This window comes from Lactuca virosa, chromosome 1 (assembly GCF_052849685.1).
Source record: "Lactuca virosa cultivar CGN04683 chromosome 1, Lactuca_virosa_CGN04683_v6, whole genome shotgun sequence".
Classification (NCBI taxonomy): Eukaryota; Viridiplantae; Streptophyta; class Magnoliopsida; order Asterales; family Asteraceae; genus Lactuca; species Lactuca virosa.
In genome coordinates, this window is record NC_136426.1 from 260,861,197 (window position 1) to 260,874,540 (window position 13,344).

General features: G+C 47.0%; 35 non-coding genes and 3 pseudogenes across 35 annotated transcripts; all 38 read left to right on the plus strand.

The window, feature by feature from the left end:
- The first annotated feature begins 196 nt into the window (after positions 1–196).
- On the plus strand, positions 197–315 carry LOC145137400 (5S ribosomal RNA). Its single transcript, XR_013721050.1, has one exon. It is a non-coding gene; the product is annotated as a 5S ribosomal RNA (ribosomal RNA).
- Positions 316–541: 226 nt separating this feature from the next.
- Positions 542–660, plus strand: LOC145146400 (5S ribosomal RNA). Its single transcript, XR_013727346.1, has one exon. It is a non-coding gene; the product is annotated as a 5S ribosomal RNA (ribosomal RNA).
- A 230-nt stretch (positions 661–890) lies between these two features.
- Positions 891–1,009, plus strand: LOC145147747 (5S ribosomal RNA). The gene has a single exon (XR_013728640.1). It is a non-coding gene; the product is annotated as a 5S ribosomal RNA (ribosomal RNA).
- A 230-nt stretch (positions 1,010–1,239) lies between these two features.
- LOC145146003 (5S ribosomal RNA) lies at positions 1,240–1,358 on the plus strand. The gene has a single exon (XR_013726952.1). It is a non-coding gene; the product is annotated as a 5S ribosomal RNA (ribosomal RNA).
- Positions 1,359–1,587: 229 nt separating this feature from the next.
- LOC145145426 (5S ribosomal RNA) lies at positions 1,588–1,706 on the plus strand. The gene has a single exon (XR_013726399.1). It is a non-coding gene; the product is annotated as a 5S ribosomal RNA (ribosomal RNA).
- Positions 1,707–1,934: 228 nt separating this feature from the next.
- On the plus strand, positions 1,935–2,053 carry LOC145149809 (5S ribosomal RNA). Its single transcript, XR_013730654.1, has one exon. It is a non-coding gene; the product is annotated as a 5S ribosomal RNA (ribosomal RNA).
- Positions 2,054–2,283: 230 nt separating this feature from the next.
- Positions 2,284–2,402, plus strand: LOC145140100 (5S ribosomal RNA). Its single transcript, XR_013722080.1, has one exon. It is a non-coding gene; the product is annotated as a 5S ribosomal RNA (ribosomal RNA).
- Positions 2,403–2,630: 228 nt separating this feature from the next.
- Positions 2,631–2,749, plus strand: LOC145151193 (5S ribosomal RNA). The gene has a single exon (XR_013731961.1). It is a non-coding gene; the product is annotated as a 5S ribosomal RNA (ribosomal RNA).
- A 220-nt stretch (positions 2,750–2,969) lies between these two features.
- LOC145155545 (5S ribosomal RNA) lies at positions 2,970–3,088 on the plus strand. Its single transcript, XR_013735980.1, has one exon. It is a non-coding gene; the product is annotated as a 5S ribosomal RNA (ribosomal RNA).
- A 229-nt stretch (positions 3,089–3,317) lies between these two features.
- LOC145147814 (5S ribosomal RNA) lies at positions 3,318–3,436 on the plus strand. The gene has a single exon (XR_013728703.1). It is a non-coding gene; the product is annotated as a 5S ribosomal RNA (ribosomal RNA).
- A 220-nt stretch (positions 3,437–3,656) lies between these two features.
- Positions 3,657–3,775, plus strand: LOC145145042 (5S ribosomal RNA). The gene has a single exon (XR_013726035.1). It is a non-coding gene; the product is annotated as a 5S ribosomal RNA (ribosomal RNA).
- Positions 3,776–4,003: 228 nt separating this feature from the next.
- On the plus strand, positions 4,004–4,122 carry LOC145147320 (5S ribosomal RNA). The gene has a single exon (XR_013728227.1). It is a non-coding gene; the product is annotated as a 5S ribosomal RNA (ribosomal RNA).
- A 228-nt stretch (positions 4,123–4,350) lies between these two features.
- Positions 4,351–4,469, plus strand: LOC145151333 (5S ribosomal RNA; annotated as a pseudogene).
- A 228-nt stretch (positions 4,470–4,697) lies between these two features.
- On the plus strand, positions 4,698–4,816 carry LOC145154404 (5S ribosomal RNA). Its single transcript, XR_013734878.1, has one exon. It is a non-coding gene; the product is annotated as a 5S ribosomal RNA (ribosomal RNA).
- Positions 4,817–5,046: 230 nt separating this feature from the next.
- Positions 5,047–5,165, plus strand: LOC145154550 (5S ribosomal RNA). Its single transcript, XR_013735022.1, has one exon. It is a non-coding gene; the product is annotated as a 5S ribosomal RNA (ribosomal RNA).
- Positions 5,166–5,393: 228 nt separating this feature from the next.
- Positions 5,394–5,512, plus strand: LOC145143743 (5S ribosomal RNA). Its single transcript, XR_013724773.1, has one exon. It is a non-coding gene; the product is annotated as a 5S ribosomal RNA (ribosomal RNA).
- A 220-nt stretch (positions 5,513–5,732) lies between these two features.
- LOC145151312 (5S ribosomal RNA) lies at positions 5,733–5,851 on the plus strand (annotated as a pseudogene).
- Positions 5,852–6,080: 229 nt separating this feature from the next.
- On the plus strand, positions 6,081–6,199 carry LOC145154406 (5S ribosomal RNA). The gene has a single exon (XR_013734879.1). It is a non-coding gene; the product is annotated as a 5S ribosomal RNA (ribosomal RNA).
- Positions 6,200–6,429: 230 nt separating this feature from the next.
- Positions 6,430–6,548, plus strand: LOC145154551 (5S ribosomal RNA). Its single transcript, XR_013735023.1, has one exon. It is a non-coding gene; the product is annotated as a 5S ribosomal RNA (ribosomal RNA).
- Positions 6,549–6,777: 229 nt separating this feature from the next.
- Positions 6,778–6,896, plus strand: LOC145143744 (5S ribosomal RNA). Its single transcript, XR_013724774.1, has one exon. It is a non-coding gene; the product is annotated as a 5S ribosomal RNA (ribosomal RNA).
- Positions 6,897–7,116: 220 nt separating this feature from the next.
- On the plus strand, positions 7,117–7,235 carry LOC145149821 (5S ribosomal RNA). The gene has a single exon (XR_013730665.1). It is a non-coding gene; the product is annotated as a 5S ribosomal RNA (ribosomal RNA).
- A 227-nt stretch (positions 7,236–7,462) lies between these two features.
- Positions 7,463–7,581, plus strand: LOC145147321 (5S ribosomal RNA). Its single transcript, XR_013728228.1, has one exon. It is a non-coding gene; the product is annotated as a 5S ribosomal RNA (ribosomal RNA).
- Positions 7,582–7,809: 228 nt separating this feature from the next.
- LOC145143787 (5S ribosomal RNA) lies at positions 7,810–7,928 on the plus strand. The gene has a single exon (XR_013724820.1). It is a non-coding gene; the product is annotated as a 5S ribosomal RNA (ribosomal RNA).
- Positions 7,929–8,158: 230 nt separating this feature from the next.
- LOC145147815 (5S ribosomal RNA) lies at positions 8,159–8,277 on the plus strand. The gene has a single exon (XR_013728704.1). It is a non-coding gene; the product is annotated as a 5S ribosomal RNA (ribosomal RNA).
- Positions 8,278–8,507: 230 nt separating this feature from the next.
- On the plus strand, positions 8,508–8,626 carry LOC145154407 (5S ribosomal RNA). Its single transcript, XR_013734880.1, has one exon. It is a non-coding gene; the product is annotated as a 5S ribosomal RNA (ribosomal RNA).
- A 229-nt stretch (positions 8,627–8,855) lies between these two features.
- Positions 8,856–8,974, plus strand: LOC145154934 (5S ribosomal RNA). The gene has a single exon (XR_013735401.1). It is a non-coding gene; the product is annotated as a 5S ribosomal RNA (ribosomal RNA).
- Positions 8,975–9,192: 218 nt separating this feature from the next.
- LOC145137408 (5S ribosomal RNA) lies at positions 9,193–9,311 on the plus strand. Its single transcript, XR_013721054.1, has one exon. It is a non-coding gene; the product is annotated as a 5S ribosomal RNA (ribosomal RNA).
- Positions 9,312–9,537: 226 nt separating this feature from the next.
- LOC145148195 (5S ribosomal RNA) lies at positions 9,538–9,656 on the plus strand. Its single transcript, XR_013729092.1, has one exon. It is a non-coding gene; the product is annotated as a 5S ribosomal RNA (ribosomal RNA).
- Positions 9,657–9,886: 230 nt separating this feature from the next.
- LOC145147748 (5S ribosomal RNA) lies at positions 9,887–10,005 on the plus strand. Its single transcript, XR_013728641.1, has one exon. It is a non-coding gene; the product is annotated as a 5S ribosomal RNA (ribosomal RNA).
- A 230-nt stretch (positions 10,006–10,235) lies between these two features.
- Positions 10,236–10,354, plus strand: LOC145140736 (5S ribosomal RNA). Its single transcript, XR_013722259.1, has one exon. It is a non-coding gene; the product is annotated as a 5S ribosomal RNA (ribosomal RNA).
- A 229-nt stretch (positions 10,355–10,583) lies between these two features.
- LOC145145427 (5S ribosomal RNA) lies at positions 10,584–10,702 on the plus strand. The gene has a single exon (XR_013726400.1). It is a non-coding gene; the product is annotated as a 5S ribosomal RNA (ribosomal RNA).
- Positions 10,703–10,929: 227 nt separating this feature from the next.
- LOC145149727 (5S ribosomal RNA) lies at positions 10,930–11,048 on the plus strand. Its single transcript, XR_013730577.1, has one exon. It is a non-coding gene; the product is annotated as a 5S ribosomal RNA (ribosomal RNA).
- Positions 11,049–11,278: 230 nt separating this feature from the next.
- On the plus strand, positions 11,279–11,397 carry LOC145146342 (5S ribosomal RNA). Its single transcript, XR_013727291.1, has one exon. It is a non-coding gene; the product is annotated as a 5S ribosomal RNA (ribosomal RNA).
- A 228-nt stretch (positions 11,398–11,625) lies between these two features.
- LOC145151377 (5S ribosomal RNA) lies at positions 11,626–11,744 on the plus strand (annotated as a pseudogene).
- Positions 11,745–11,963: 219 nt separating this feature from the next.
- On the plus strand, positions 11,964–12,082 carry LOC145155546 (5S ribosomal RNA). Its single transcript, XR_013735981.1, has one exon. It is a non-coding gene; the product is annotated as a 5S ribosomal RNA (ribosomal RNA).
- Positions 12,083–12,311: 229 nt separating this feature from the next.
- On the plus strand, positions 12,312–12,430 carry LOC145147816 (5S ribosomal RNA). Its single transcript, XR_013728705.1, has one exon. It is a non-coding gene; the product is annotated as a 5S ribosomal RNA (ribosomal RNA).
- A 220-nt stretch (positions 12,431–12,650) lies between these two features.
- Positions 12,651–12,769, plus strand: LOC145145044 (5S ribosomal RNA). Its single transcript, XR_013726037.1, has one exon. It is a non-coding gene; the product is annotated as a 5S ribosomal RNA (ribosomal RNA).
- Positions 12,770–12,998: 229 nt separating this feature from the next.
- LOC145143547 (5S ribosomal RNA) lies at positions 12,999–13,117 on the plus strand. The gene has a single exon (XR_013724578.1). It is a non-coding gene; the product is annotated as a 5S ribosomal RNA (ribosomal RNA).
- The last annotated feature ends 227 nt before the right edge of the window (positions 13,118–13,344 follow it).

The window sequence follows — 13,344 nt, forward strand, 5'->3', positions numbered from 1 at the left end:
TTTTTTTAGATTTTACGTGCGTTTTTTTTTTCTTTCTTGCTATTTCTATGTTCGGGTGGCCTCCGTTTCATGGTTCATGGTTTCGTATTTTTGGAACGGAGCCGATCGGTCACGTGGGTCCCACGCCTCGTGTACGAAAACAAAGGAGGTTCTGCGTCTTTTAAGACATAAAAGCAATAAGCATGGATAGTATTTTGGGTGCGATAATACCAGCACTAATGCACCGGATCCCATCAGAACTCCGCAGTTAAGCGTGCTTGGGCGAGAGTAGTACTAGGATGGGTGACCCCCTGGGAAGTCCTTGTGTTGCACCCCCTTTTTCGATGCCCGTTTGCGTTTTTTAAGATTTTACGTGTGGTTTTTTTTGTTTTTTTTCTTTCTTGCTATTTCTATGCTCGGGTGGCCTCCGCTTCATGGTTGATGCTTTTCGTATTTTTGGAACGGAGCCGATCGGTCACGTGGGTCCCACGCCTCGCGTACGAAAACAAAGGAGGTTCTGCGTCTTTTAAGACATAAAAGCAATAAGCATGGATAGTATTTCTGGTGCGATCATACCAGCACTAATGCACCAGATCCCATAAGAACTCCGCAGTTAAGCGTGCTTGGGCGAGAGTAGTACTAGGATGGGTGACCCCCTGGGAAGTCCTCGTGTTGCACCCCCCTTTTTCGTTGCCCGTTTGCGTTTTTTTAGATTTTACGCACGGTTTTTTTTTGTTTTTTTTTTCTTTCTTGCTATTTCTATGCTCGGGTGGCCTCCGTTTCATGGTTCATGGTTTTCGTATTTTTGGAACGGAGCCGATCGGTCACGTGGGTCCCACGCTTCGCGTACGAAAACAGAGGAGGTTCTGCGTCTTTTAAGACATAAAAGCAATAAGCATGGATAGTATTTCGGGTGCGATCATACCAGCACTAATGCACCGGATCCCATCAGAACTCCGCAGTTGAGCTTGCTTGGGCGAGAGTAGTACTAGGATGGGTGACCCCCTGGGAAGTCCTCGTGTTGCACCCCCTTTTTCGATGTCTGTTTGCGTTTTTTTAGATTTTACGTGCGGTTTTTTTTTTTGTTTTTTTTTCTTTCTTGCTATTTCTATGCTCGGGTGGCCTCCGCTTCATGGTTGATGGTTTTCGTATTTTTGGAACGGAGCCGATCGGTCACGTGGGTCCCACGCCTCGCGTACGAAAACAAAGGAGGTTCTGCGTCTTTTAAGACATAAAAGCAATAAGCATGGATAGTATTTCGGGTGCGATCATACTAGTACTAATGCACTGGATCCCATCAGAACTCCGCAGTTAAGCGTGCTTGGGCGAGAGTAGTACTAGGATGGGTGACCCCCTGGGAAGTCCTCGTGTTGCACCCTCCTTTTTCGTTGCCCGTTTGCGTTTTTTTAGATTTTACGTGCGGTTTTTTTTGTTTTTTTTTTCTTTCTTGCTATTTCTTTGCTCGGGTGGCCTCCGCTTCATGGTTCATGGTTTTCGTATTTTTGGAACGGAGCCGATCGGTCAAGTGGGTCCCACGCCTCGCGTACGAAAACAAAGGAGGTTCTGCGTCTTTTAAGACATAAAAGCAATAATCATGGATAGTATTTCGGGTGCGATCATACCAGCACTAATGTACCGGATCCCATCAGAACTCCGCAGTTAAGCGTGCTTGGGCGTGAGTAGTACTAGGATGGGTGACCCCCTGGGAAGTCCTCGTGTTACACCCCCCCTTTTTCATTGCCCGTTTGCGTTTTTTTAGATTTTACGTGCGGTTTTTTTTGTTTTTTTTTCTTTCTTGCTATTTCTATGCTCGGGTGGCCTCCGTTTCATGGTTCATGGTTTCGTATTTTTGGAACGGAGCCGATCGGTCACGTGGGTCCCACGCCTCGCGTACGAAAACAAAGGAGGTTCTGCGTCTTTTAAGACATAAAAGTAATAAGCATGGATAGTATTTCGGGTGCGATCATAACAGCACTAATGCACCGGATCCCATAAGAACTCCGCAGTTAAGCGTGCTTGGGCGAGAGTAGTACTAGGATCGGTGACCCCCTGGGAAGTCCTCGTGTTGCACCCCCCTTTTTCGTTGCCCGTTTGCGTTTTTTTAGATTTTACGCACGGTTTTTTTTTGTTTTTTTTTTCTTTCTTGCTATTTCTATGCTCGGGTGGCCTCCGTTTCATGGTTCATGGTTTTCGTATTTTTGGAACGGAGCCGATCGGTCACGTGGGTCCCACGCTTCGCGTACGAAAACAAAGGAGGTTCTGCGTCTTTTAAGACATAAAAGCAATAAGCATGGATAGTATTTCGGGTGCGATCATACCAGCACTAATGCACCGGATCCCATCAGAACTCCGCAGTTAAGCGTGCTTGGGCGTGAGTAGTACTAGGATGGGTGACCCCCTGGGAAGTCCTCGTGTTACACCCCCCCTTTTTCATTGCCCGTTTGCGTTTTTTTAGATTTTACGTGCGGTTTTTTTTGTTTTTTTTCTTTCTTGCTATTTCTATGCTCGGGTGGCCTCCGCTTCATGGTTCATGGTTTTCGTATTTTTGGAACAGAGCCGATCGGTCACGTGGGTCCCACGCCTCGCGTACGAAAACAAAGGAGGTTCTGCGTCTTTTAAGACATAAAAGCAATAAGCATGGATAGTATTTCGGGTGCGATCATACCAACACTAATGCAACGGATCCCATCAGAACTCCGCTGTGAAGCGTGCTTGGGCGAGAGTAGTACTAGGATGTGTGACCCCCTGGGAAGTCCTCGTGTTGCACCTGCTTTTTCGTTGCCCGTTTGCGTCTTTTTAGATTTTACGTGCGGTTTTTTTTTTTCTTTCTTGCTATTTCTATGCTCGGGTGGCCTACGCTTCATGGTTCATGGTTTTCGTATTTTTGGAACGGAGCCGATCGGTCAAGTGGGTCCCACGCCTCGCATACGAAAACAAAGGAGGTTCTGCGTCTTTTAAGACATAAAAGCAATAAGCATGGATAGTATTTCGGGTGCGATCATACCAGCACTAATGCACCGGATCCCATAAGAACTCCGTAGTTAAGCGTGCTTGGGCGAGAGTAGTACTAGGATGGGTGACCCCGTGGGAAGTCCTCGTGTTGCACCCCCCTTTTTCGTTGCCCGTTTGCGTTTTTTTAGATTTTACGCACGGTTTTTTTTTGTTTTTTTTTCTTTCTTGCTATTTCTATGCTCGGGTGGCCTCCGTTTCATGGGTGATAGTTTTCGTATTTTTGGAACGGAGCCGATCGGTCAAGTGGGTCCCAAGCCTCGCGTACGAAAACAAAGGAGGTTCTGCGTCTTTTAAAACATAAAAGCAATAAGCATGGATAGTATTTCGGGTGCGATCATACCAGCACTAATGCACCGGATCCCATAAGAACTCCGCAGTTAAGCGTGCATGGGCGAGAGTAGTACTAGGATGGGTGAACCCCTGGGAAGTCCTCGTGTTGCACCCCCCTTTTTCGTTGCCCGTTTGCGTTTTTTTAGATTTTACGTGAGGTTTTTTTTTTCTTTCTTGCTATTTCTATGCTCGGGTGGCCTCCGCTTCATGGTTCATGGTTTTCGTATTTTTGGAACGGAGCCGATCGGTCACGCGGGTCCCACGCCTCGCGTACGAAAACAAAGGAGGTTCTGCGTCTTTTAAGACATAAAAGCAATAAGCATGGATAGTATTTCGGGTGCGATCATACCAGCACTAATGCATCGGATCCCATAAGAACTCCGCAGTTAAGCGTGCTTGGGCGAGAGTAGTACTAGGATGGGTGACCCCGTGGGAAGTCCTCGTGTTGCACCCCCTTTTTCGATGCCTGTTTGCGTTTTTTTAGATTTTACGTGCGGTTTTTTTTGTTTTTTTTTTCTTTCTTGCTATTTCTATGCTCGGGTGGCCTCCGCTTCATGGTTGATGGTTTTCGTATTTTTGGAACGGAGCCGATCGGTCACGTGGGTCCCACGCTTCGCGTACGAAAATAAAGGAGGTTCTGCGTCTTTTAAGACATAAAAGCAATAAGCATCGATAGTATTTCGGGTGCGATCATACCAGCACTAATGCACCGGATCCCATCAGAACTCCGCAGTTAAGCGTGCTTGGGCGTGAGTAGTATTAGGATGGGCGACCCCCTGGGAAGTCCTCGTGTTACACCCCCCCTTTTTCATTGCCCGTTTGCGTTTTTTTAGATTTTACGTGCGGTTTTTTTTGTTTTTTTTCTTTCTTGCTATTTCTATGCTCGGGTGGCCTCCGCTTCATGGTTCATGGTTTTCGTATTTTTGGAACGGAGCCGATCGGTCACGTGGGTCCCACGCCTCGCGTACGAAAACAAAGGAGGTTCTGCGTCTTTTAAGACATAAAAGCAATAAGCATGGATAGTATTTCGGGTGCGATCATACCAACACTAATGCAACGGATCCCATCAGAACTCGGCTGTGAAGCGTGCTTGGGCGAGAGTAGTACTAGGATGTGTGACCCCCTGGGAAGTCCTCGTGTTGCACCTGCTTTTTCGTTGCCCGTTTGCGTCTTTTTAGATTTTACGTGCGGTTTTTTTTGTTTTTTTTTTCTTTCTTGCTATTTCTATGCTCGGGTGGCCTCCGCTTCATGGTTCATGGTTTTCGTATTTTTGGAACGGAGTCGATCGGTCACGTGGGTCCCACGCCTCGCGTACGAAAACAAAGGAGGTTCTGCGTCTTTTAAGACATAAAAGCAATAAGCATGGATAGTATTTCGGGTGCGATCATACCAGCACTAATGCACCGGATCCCATCAGAACTCCGCAGTTAAGCGTGCTTGGGCGAGAGTAGTACTAGGATGGGTGACCCTGTGGGAAGTCCTCGTGTTGCACCCCCCCTTTTTCGTTGCCCGTTTGCGTTTTTTTAGATTTTACGCACGGTTTTTTTTTTGTTTTTTTTCTTTCCTGCTATTTCTATGCTCGGGTGGCCTCCGTTTCATGGTTCATGGTTTTCGTATTTTTGGAACGGAGCCGATCGGTCACGTGGGTCCCACGCCTCGTGTACGAAAACAAAGGAGGTTCTGCGTCTTTTAAGACATAAAAGCAATAAGCATGGATAGTATTTCGGGTGCGATCATACCAGCACTAATGCACCGGATCCCATAAGAACTCCGCAGTTAAGCGTGCTTGGGCGAGAGTAGTACTAGGATGGGTGACCTCGTGGGAAGTCCTCGTGTTGCACCCCCCTTTTTCGTTGCCCGTTTGCGTTTTTTTAGATTTTACGCACGGTTTTTTTTGTTTTTTTTTCTTTCTTGCTATTTCTATGCTCGGGTGGCCTCCGTTTCATGGGTGATAGTTTTCGTATTTTTGGAACGGAGCCGATCGGTCAAGTGGGTCCCACGCCTCGCGTACGAAAACAAAGGAGGTTCTGCGTCTTTTAAGACATAAAAGCAATAAGCATGGATAGTATTTCGGGTGCGATCATACCAGCACTAATGCACCGGATCCCATAAGAACTCCGCAGTTAAGCGTGCATGGGCGAGAGTAGTACTAGGATGGGCGACCCCCTGGGAAGTCCTCGTGTTGCACCCCCCTTTTTCGTTGCCCGTTTGCGTTTTTTTAGATTTTACGTGCGGTTTTTTTTTTCTTTCTTGCTATTTCTATGCTCGGGTGGCCTCCGCTTCATGGTTCATGGTTTTCGTATTTTTGGAACGGAGCCGATCGGTCACGTGGGTCCCACGCCTCGCGTACGAAAACAAAGGAGGTTCTGCGTCTTTTAAGACATAAAAGCAATAAGCATGGATAGTATTTCGGGTGCGATCATACCAACACTAATGCAACGGATCCCATCAGAACTCGGCTGTGAAGCGTGCTTGGGCGAGAGTAGTACTAGGATGTGTGATCCCCTGGGAAGTCCTCGTGTTGCACCTGCTTTTTCGTTGCCCGTTTGCGTCTTTTTAGATTTTACGTGCGGTTTTTTTTTGTTTTTTTTTTCTTTCTTGCTATTTCTATGCTCGGGTGGCCTCCGCTTCATGGTTCATGGTTTTCGTATTTTTGGAACGGAGTCGATCGGTCACGTGGGTCCCACGCCTCGCGTACGAAAACAAAGGAGGTTCTGCGTCTTTTAAGACATAAAAGCAATAAGCATGGATAGTATTTCGGGTGCGATCATACCAGCACTAATGCACCGGATCCCATCAGAACTCCGCAGTTAAGCGTGCTTGGGCGAGAGTAGTACTAGGATGGGTGACCCTGTGGGAAGTCCTCGTGTTGCACCCCCCCTTTTTCGTTGCCCGTTTGCGTTTTTTTAGATTTTACGCACGGTTTTTTTTTTGTTTTTTTTCTTTCTTGCTATTTCTATGCTCGGGTGGCCTCCGTTTCATGGTTCATGGTTTTCGTATTTTTGGAACGGAGCCGATCGGTCACGTGGGTCCCACGCCTCGTGTACGAAAACAAAGGAGGTTCTGCGTCTTTTAAGACATAAAAGCAATAAGCATGGATAGTATTTCGGGTGCGATCATACCAGCACTAATGCACCGGATCCCATAAGAACTCCGCAGTTAAGCGTGCTTGGGCGAGAGTAGTACTAGGATGGGTGACCTCGTGGGAAGTCCTCGTGTTGCACCCCCCTTTTTCGTTGCCCGTTTGCGTTTTTTTAGATTTTACGCACGGTTTTTTTTGTTTTTTTTTTCTTTCTTGCTATTTCTATGCTCGGGTGGCCTCCGTTTCATGGGTGATAGTTTTCGTATTTTTGGAACGGAGCCGATCGGTCAAGTGGGTCCCACGCCTCGCGTACGAAAACAAAGGAGGTTCTGCGTCTTTTAAGACATAAAAGCAATAAGCATGGATAGTATTTCGGGTGCGATCATACCAGCACTAATGCACCGGATCCCATAAGAACTCCGCAGTTAAGCGTGCATGGGCGAGAGTAGTACTAGGATGGGCGACCCCCTGGGAAGTCCTCGTGTTGCACCCCCCTTTTTCGTTGCCCGTTTGCGTTTTTTTAGATTTTACGTGCGGTTTTTTTTTTCTTTCTTGCTATTTCTATGCTCGGGTGGCCTCCGCTTCATGGTTCATGGTTTTCGTATTTTTGGAACGGAGCCGATCGGTCACGTGGGTCCCACGCCTCGCGTACGAAAACAAAGGAGGTTCTGCGTCTTTTAAGACATAAAAGCAATAAACATGGATAGTATTTCGGGTGCGATCATACCAGCACTAATGCAACGGATCCCATCAGAACTCCGCTGTGAAGCGTGCTTGGGCGAGAGTAGTACTAGGATGGGTGACCCCCTGGGAAGTCCTCGTGTTGCACTTGCTTTTTCGTTGCCCGTTTGCGTTTTTTTAGATTTTACGTGCGGTTTTTTTTGTGTTTTTTTCTTTCTTGCTATTTCTATGCTCGAGTGGTCTCCGCTTCATGGTTCATGGTTTTCGTATTTTTGGAACGGAGCCGATCGGTCAAGTGGTTCCCACGCCTCGCGTACGAAAACAAAGGAGGTTCTGCGTCTTTTAAGACATAAAAGCAATAAGCATCGATAGTATTTCGGGTGCGATCATACCAGCACTAATGCACCGGATCCCATCAGAACTCCGCAGTTAAGCGTGCTTGGGCGTGAGTAGTATTAGGATGGGCGACCCCCTGGGAAGTCCTCGTGTTACACCCCCCCTTTTTCATTGCCCGTTTGCGTTTTTTTAGATTTTACGTGCGGTTTTTTTTGTTTTTTTTCTTTCTTGCTATTTCTATGCTCGGGTGGCCTCCGCTTCATGGTTCATGGTTTTCGTATTTTTGGAACGGAGCCGATCGGTCACGTGGGTCCCACGCCTCGTGTACGAAAACAAAGGAGGTTCTGCGTCTTTTAAGACATAAAAGCAATAAGCATGGATAGTATTTCGGGTGCGATCATACCAGCACTAATGCACCGGATCCCATCAGAACTCCGCAGTTAAGCGTGCTTGGGCGAGAGTAGTACTAGGATGGGTGACCTCGTGGGAAGTCCTCATGTTGCACCCCCCTTTTTCGTTGCCCGTTTGCGTTTTTTTAGATTTTACGCACGGTTTTTTTTTTGTTTTTTTTTCTTTCTTGCTATTTCTATGCTCGGGTGGCCTCCGTTTCATGGGTGATAGTTTTCGTATTTTTGGAACGGAGCCGATCGGTCAAGTGGGTCCCACGCCTCGCGTACGAAAACAAAGGAGGTTCTGCGTCTTTTAAGACATAAAAGCAATAAGCATAGATAGTATTTCGGGTGCGATCATACCAGCACTAATGCACCGGATCCCATAAGAACTCCGCAGTTAAGCGTGCATGGGCGAGAGTAGTACTAGGATGGGTGAACCCCTGGGAAGTCCTCGTGTTGCACCCCCCTTTTTCGTTGCCCGTTTGCGTTTTTTTAGATTTTACGCACGGTTTTTTTTTGTTTTTTTTTTCTTTCTTGCTATTTCTATGCTCGGGTGGCCTCCGTTTCATGGTTCATGGTTTTCGTATTTTTGGAACGGAGCCGATCGGTCACGTGGGTCCCACGCCTCGTGTACGAAAACAAAGCAGGTTCTGCGTCTTTTAAGACATAAAAGCAATAAGCATGGATAGTATTTCGGGTGCGATCATACCAGCACTAATGCACCGGATCCCATCAGAACTCCGCAGTTAAGCGTGCTTGGGCGAGAGTAGTACTAGGATGGGTGACCCTGTGGGAAGTCCTCGTGTTGCACCCCCCTTTTTCGTTGCCCGTTTGCGTTTTTTTAGATTTTACGCACGTTTTTTTTTTGTTTTTTTTTCTTTCTTGCTATTTCTATGCTCGGGTGGCCTCCGTTTCATTGTTGATGGTTTTCGTATTTTTGGAACGGAGCCGATCGGTCACGTGGGTCCCACGCCTCGCGTACGAAAACAAAGGAGGTTCTGCGTCTTTTAAGACATAAAAACAATAAGCATAGATAGTATTTCGGGTGCGATCATACCAGCACTAATGCACCGGATCCCATAAGAACTCCGCAGTTAAGCGTGCTTGGGCGAGAGTAGTACTAGGATGGGTGACCCCCTGGGAAGTCCTCGTGTTGCACCCTCCTTTTTCGTTGCCCGTTTGCATTTTTTTAGATTTTACGTGCGTTTTTTTTTTCTTTCTTGCTATTTCTATGTTCGGGTGGCCTCCGTTTCATGGTTCATGGTTTCGTATTTTTGGAACGGAGCCGATCGGTCACGTGGGTCCCACGCCTCGTGTACGAAAACAAAGGAGGTTCTGCGTCTTTTAAGACATAAAAGCAATAAGCATGGATAGTATTTTGGGTGCGATAATACCAGCACTAATGCACCGGATCCCATCAGAACTCCGCAGTTAAGCGTGCTTGGGCGAGAGTAGTACTAGGATGGGTGACCCCCTGGGAAGTCCTTGTGTTGCACCCCCTTTTTCGATGCCCGTTTGCGTTTTTTAAGATTTTACGTGTGGTTTTTTTTGTTTTTTTTCTTTCTTGCTATTTCTATGCTCGGGTGGCCTCCGCTTCATGGTTGATGCTTTTCGTATTTTTGGAACGGAGCCGATCGGTCACGTGGGTCCCACGCCTCGCGTACGAAAACAAAGGAGGTTCTGCGTCTTTTAAGACATAAAAGCAATAAGCATGGATAGTATTTCTGGTGCAATCATACCAGCACTAATGCACTAGATCCCATAAGAACTCCGCAGTTAAGCGTGCTTGGGCGAGAGTAGTACTAGGATGGGTGACCCCCTGGGAAGTCCTCGTGTTGCACCCCCCTTTTTCGTTGCCCGTTTGCGTTTTTTTAGATTTTACGCACGGTTTTTTTTTGTTTTTTTTTTCTTTCTTGCTATTTCTATGCTCGGGTGGCCTCCGTTTCATGGTTCATGGTTTTCGTATTTTTGGAACGGAGCCGATCGGTCACGTGGGTCCCACGCTTCGCGTACGAAAACAGAGGAGGTTCTGCGTCTTTTAAGACATAAAAGCAATAAGCATGGATAGTATTTCGGGTGCGATCATACCAGCACTAATGCACCGGATCCCATCAGAACTCCGCAGTTGAGCTTGCTTGGGCGAGAGTAGTACTAGGATGGGTGACCCCCTGGGAAGTCCTCGTGTTGCACCCCCTTTTTCGATGTCTGTTTGCGTTTTTTTAGATTTTACGTGCGGTTTTTTTTTTTGTTTTTTTTTCTTTCTTGCTATTTCTATGCTCGGGTGGCCTCCGCTTCATGGTTGATGGTTTTCGTATTTTTGGAACGGAGCCGATCGGTCACGTGGGTCCCACGCCTCGCGTACGAAAACAAAGGAGGTTCTGCGTCTTTTAAGACATAAAAGCAATAAGCATGGATAGTATTTCGGGTGCGATCATACCAGTACTAATGCACTGGATCCCATCAGAACTCCGCAGTTAAGCGTGCTTGGGCGAGAGTAGTACTAGGATGGGTGACCCCCTGGGAAGTCCTCGTGTTGCACCCTCCTTTTTCGTTGCCCGTTTGCGTTTTTTTAGATTTTACGTGCGGTTTTTTTTGTTTTTTTTTTCTTTCTTGCTATTTCTTTGCTCGGGTGGCCTCCGCTTCATGGTTCATGGTTTTCGTATTTTTGGAACGGAGCCGATCGGTCAAGTGGGTCCCACGCCTCGCGTACGAAAACAAAGGAGGTTCTGCGTCTTTTAAGACATAAAAGCAATAATCATGGATAGTATTTCGGGTGCGATCATACCAGCACTAATGTACCGGATCCCATCAGAACTCCGCAGTTAAGCGTGCTTGGGCGTGAGTAGTACTAGGATGGGTGACCCCCTGGGAAGTCCTCGTGTTACACCCCCACTTTTCATTGCCCGTTTGCGTTTTTTTAGATTTTACGTGCGGTTTTTTTTGTTTTTTTTTCTTTCTTGCTATTTCTATGCTCGGGTGGCCTCCGTTTCATGGTTCATGGTTTCGTATTTTTGGAACGGAGCCGATCGGTCACGTGGGTCCCACGCCTCGCGTACGAAAACAAAGGAGGTTCTGCGTCTTTTAAGACATAAAAGTAATAAGCATGGATAGTATTTCGGGTGCGATCATAGCAGCACTAATGCACCGGATCCCATAAGAACTCCGCAGTTAAGCGTGCTTGGGCGAGAGTAGTACTAGGATCGGTGACCCCCTGGGAAGTCCTCGTGTTGCACCCCCCTTTTTCGTTGCCCGTTTGCGTTTTTTTAGATTTTACGCACGGTTTTTTTTTGTTTTTTTTTTCTTTCTTGCTATTTCTATGCTCGGGTGGCCTCCGTTTCATGGTTCATGGTTTTCGTATTTTTGGAACGGAGCCGATCGGTCACGTGGGTCCCACGCTTCGCGTACGAAAACAAAGGAGGTTCTGCGTCTTTTAAGACATAAAAGCAATATGCATGGATAGTATTTCGGGTGCGATCAGACCAGCACTAATGCACCGGATCCCATCAGAACTCCGCAGTTAAGCGTGCTTGGGCGTGAGTAGTACTAGGATGGGTGACCCCCTGGGAAGTCCTCGTGTTACACCCCCCCTTTTTCATTGCCCGTTTGCGTTTTTTTAGATTTTACGTGCGGTTTTTTTTGTTTTTTTTCTTTCTTGCTATTTCTATGCTCGGGTGGCCTCCGCTTCATGGTTCATGGTTTTCGTATTTTTGGAACAGAGTCGATCGGTCACGTGGGTCCCACGCCTCGCGTACGAAAACAAAGGAGGTTCTGCGTCTTTTAAGACATAAAAGCAATAAGCATGGATAGTATTTCGGGTGCGATCATACCAACACTAATGCAACGGATCATATCAGAACTCCGCTGTGAAGCGTGCTTGGGCGAGAGTAGTACTAGGATGTGTGACCCCCTGGGAAGTCCTCGTGTTGCACCTGCTTTTTCGTTGCCCGTTTGCGTCTTTTTAGATTTTACGTGCGGTTTTTTTTTTCTTTCTTGCTATTTCTATGCTCGGGTGGCCTACGCTTCATGGTTCATGGTTTTCGTATTTTTGGAACGGAGCCGATCGGTCAAGTGGGTCCCACGCCTCGCATACGAAAACAAAGGAGGTTCTGCGTCTTTTAAGACATAAAAGCAATAAGCATGGATAGTATTTCGGGTGCGATCATACCAGCACTAATGCACCGGATCCCATAAGAACTCCGTAGTTAAGCGTGCTTGGGCGAGAGTAGTACTAGGATGGGTGACCCCGTGGGAAGTCCTCGTGTTGCACCCCCCTTTTTCGTTGCCCGTTTGCGTTTTTTTAGATTTTACGCACGGTTTTTTTTTGTTTTTTTTTCTTTCTTGCTATTTCTATGCTCGGGTGGCCTCCGTTTCATGGGTGATAGTTTTCGTATTTTTGGAACGGAGCCGATCGGTCAAGTGGGTCCTAAGCCTCGCGTACGAAAACAAAGGAGGTTCTGCGTCTTTTAAGACATAAAAGCAATAAGCATGGATAGTATTTCGGGTGCGATCATACCAGCACTAATGCACCGGATCCCATAAGAACTCCGCAGTTAAGCGTGCATGGGCGAGAGTAGTACTAGGATGGGTGAACCCCTGGGAAGTCCTCGTGTTGCACCCCCCTTTTTCGTTGCCCGTTTGCGTTTTTTTAGATTTTACGTGCGGTTTTTTTTTTCTTTCTTGCTATTTCTATGCTCGGGTGGCCTCCGCTTCATGGTTCATGGTTTTCGTATTTTTGGAACGGAGCCGATCGGTCACGCGGGTCCCACGCCTCGCGTACGAAAACAAAGGAGGTTTTGCGTCTTTTAAGACATAAAAGCAATAAGCATGGATAGTATTTCGGGTGCGATCATACCAGCACTAATGCATCGGATCCCATAAGAACTCCGCAGTTAAGCGTGCTTGGGCGAGAGTAGTACTAGGATGGGTGACCCCGTGGGAAGTCCTCGTGTTGCACCCCCTTTTTCGATGCCTGTTTGCGTTTTTTTAGATTTTACGTGCGGTTTTTTTTTGTTTTTTTTTTCTTTCTTGCTATTTCTATGCTCGGGTGGCCTCCGCTTCATGGTTGATGGTTTTCGTATTTTTGGAACGGAGCCGATCGGTCACGTGGGTCCCACGCTTCGCGTACGAAAACAAATGAGGTTCTGCGTCTTTTAAGACATAAAAACAATAAGCATGGATAGTATTTCGGGTGCGATCATACCAGCACTAATGCACCGGATCCCATAAGAACTCCGCAGTTAAGCGTGCTTGGGCGAGAGTAGTACTAGGATGGGTGACCCCGTGGGAAGTCCTCGCGTTGCACCCCCTTTTTCGATGCCTGTTTGCGTTTTTTTAGATTTTACGTGCGGTTTTTTTGTTTGTTTTTTTTTTCTTTCTTGCTATTTCTATGCTCGGGTGGCCTCCGCTTCATGGTTGATGGTTTTCGTATTTTTGGAACGGAGCCGATCGGTCACGTGGGTCCCACGCCTCGCGTACGAAAACAAAGGAGGTTCTGCGTCTTTTAAGACATAAAAGCAATAAGCATGGATAGTA